This window comes from Octopus bimaculoides, chromosome 1, assembly GCF_046866305.1.
Source record: "Octopus bimaculoides isolate indiv1 chromosome 1, ASM4686630v1, whole genome shotgun sequence".
In the NCBI taxonomy this organism is placed as follows: Eukaryota; Metazoa; Mollusca; class Cephalopoda; order Octopoda; family Octopodidae; genus Octopus; species Octopus bimaculoides.
Window position 1 is genome coordinate 117,126,193 of NC_142928.1, and position 3,346 is coordinate 117,129,538.

The following is a 3,346-nucleotide window of genomic DNA, read 5'->3' on the forward strand; positions in this document are numbered from 1 at the left end:
TTAGCAAACACATTTTAAGCAATTGATTAATTGTAAACGGATAGCTCGGAACACCATGTGTTTACGCGTTCTTTATTAGGAGTACTTCAAGGAATATATTTTTGTCCATCACCTGCAAGATTCTTCGCAAGATACTCGAGAAATAGCGAAGTCATTGGAAATGGTGTTGCTAGAGTGGCTTCTAGATCTATCTTGGACAAATTCCATCCCTATATTCTCTGAGAATGTTGTAATCACGTTAAGGTTTTTCATATTATCCACATTCTTTTGTTTATTCTTTCAGGAATGTGTCAGGTTGGTGTTTCTGTCTCCTATGAGTCAATTATCAACCCTTCAGGTCTCTTTTGGACCCCACCACCAAAAAAAAAAAAAAAAAAAAAAAAAAAATAACATCCAATTCATTGAAATTATAAATAGTATCTTTGCGGTCTGCGGTACCATATTCAATCGATGACAGTGCAACCACTTCAGAATGGTGGATGATGCAAGTTTGTGCCTGGTTTTGATTATGGATTCTGAAACTTCGAGAAGTAGAAGGGTCCTGAGCACTCACGACGAGGGTACAAGATTGAATGCTTCTTTTAATCCAGCTATAATGCAAACTAGTCTAAGTTTAGCTTGTAAGGTCTAGTGGTGGTGGTGGTGGTCACCATGAATGTGGAGTCTATTGAAGGGCGCGAGTTGCTAATGTATGTAGTAGTGCACAGAATGGTGAAATGATGATCCTTGTACCCGAAAGTAATCGGAAACGTTCTCTGTGGGACAAGTCCGTTGTAGTTCAGGTTTCTGCCGCTAGAAGCCACTTGATGCAACCCTCAAGCATATCAGTCTGCCGACCGGCGGCGTTGTGTGGGATCATACTGCCACATGGTACTTCTTTGTTTTGCAGTGCTTCTCTCCTGTTCGTCGATTTTTGCGATGGCTGAAACGAAGGAATAGCATGCTTCCGTGAAATTCTGTTTCCTGCTAGGAAACTTTTTTGATACAACTTTTTTGTTGTATGGGACCAAAGCTATGAAATTCGTCATGCTTTCTTCTATCATTGAAGCTAAGATAAATATATTTTGCTTTTAAAATAAAACAGTTATTTAGATTTAAACATCATTGGTGGTGTTACTGACTCTCCTATAACGTTGCTACAAATTTTGATGCAAACTTTTTTCTACTGGATCAAATCTCAATATTTTTATGCCAAAAATGTAGCTAGGGCCCATTCCTCTTCAAAAATGTTAACAGTTTTCAATGTTGTTAAGAACTGAATTAGCAACAAGCTCTGAAAGATGCTGCATGTGAGTAAATTGCGGTCTTAAGAATATTATTCAACTACTACCGTAGTTGAATGATATGTTCCCTCGGTGCAACAACACTTCCGTTGTTTTTTCTCTCCTGACTAGTTTTGGGAGAGATATTTTACCCCTTCATGTCTGTCTGTTATTATTTCGTCTCATGTTATTGCCTTTCACTTCTCATCTATCTCAAAATAACTCAAAGAATTCCTTGTTTGAACTTGAGTCCGTTTGCTTTTTATTGGTTATGCTAAACAGAGACTGGACGTAGATACTAGACTCCTTACTGTATGCATGGAAAACAAACTCCGCCCTCACACAGAAGATTTCCAGGAATTCGTCGGTTCGTCGGTTTGTTTGAGCGTTTGTTTTGTTTTGATTTTCATTTGTGTTTTTTTTTTATTTGTTTTGTATTTTGCTCTCCCATATATTTTGTTCTATTGGTACGTCTAACACGTGGAAGTTGAAATTACTATTTTTAATGGCGTCTGCATCATTATCATCATCATCATGATCATCGCAGTCATCATCATCATCATCATCATCATCATCATCATCATCATCAATAGCGGCAGCATATTAATTTTCATCATTACTATATTAGCATCATTCTACTCACCCAAATTATCATATTCATTGTTATCACCTACTCAACCACCACCACCACCACCACCACCACCACCACCACCACCACCACCATCACCACCACCAATACCAGCAGCAACAACAACAACTATCGTCATCATTACCACCACCTCCAACATCATCATTCTTCTTATCATCATCATCCTATCCTCATAATAATAATAATAATAATTATTATTATTATTATCATTTTCTTTACGACATAAAAACTCAATCGTTAAAGCAAAGTATCAAAACTGGCCAAGATAAAAATAAATTTAAACAACAACAACAACAACAGATGACGCCATAATAGAACCTCTTACAACACTCTCCATATAAATATACTGAAAAGAATGAAAAATAAACAAAAGATTGTAAAAAAAAACTACCCCATCCTTCAGACCATCTCCCAGCCCACCCACCAATCACCACCACCACCACCACCACCACCGCCGCCGCCGCCGCCACCACCACCACCATGTCAAGCAACACCACTAGCATCACCATAACAACAAAAACCCAACAAAATCAGCAAAAACAAAAACAAGAGAACACAACCCCAAAATGCTAACCCGTACAAACAGAGACTATGTGAAAGTACTAGATGCCTGATAGAAGAAATAAATTATTATCGTATAACAAAACACATTCACCTACTTACGTTGGTGTATTTATTTATGTAAATATGCAATGAGTAGAAGGAGGAGGAGAGGAAGAAAGAAATGGAGGGTGCCAGGTTAAAGAGGATGCGGAGACGGGGTGGTATCAGTAAAAGAAGTATAAATAAAAAAAATAAATAAAGTTGAATATTAACAAAACCAGCATCATGAATACTTGGTTATGTGTTATATCACAGAATTCTTTTGGTCAGATATTTACTATATCCGTTTGCGTACTTATGTGTATATATATATATATATATATACATATACATGCATGTATACATACCAATATACATTCACCCATCCATATATATATATATATATATATATATATATATATATATATATATATACAGATATATATATGTGTGTTTGTGTGTGTGTGTGTGTGTGTGTGTGTATGTATGTATGTATGTACGCATTCGCATATTTACATAGGCGCAAACATATACACACGTTAGAGACACACAAACACACACATACACACACACACACACACATGAATACACACACACGTTGATAAAGCCATAAACATGTGCAAACAGGTATATATACATAAATTACAAATGCTGCAGGCTTTCATGCATAAATACCATCAGCAAAGATATGCGAAAAAAGTGTGTTGAGTACATTGGTATAAAAACCCAAGTACAATTATACAGAAATACATGTATTTGTATATAATCGCCTGTGCAAGCATCTCAAGAGTAGTGAGAAGTCCCCGCCTCCCGCATGAAGAGAACATTGTTGGAGATTGAGAAAAGTGTTCAT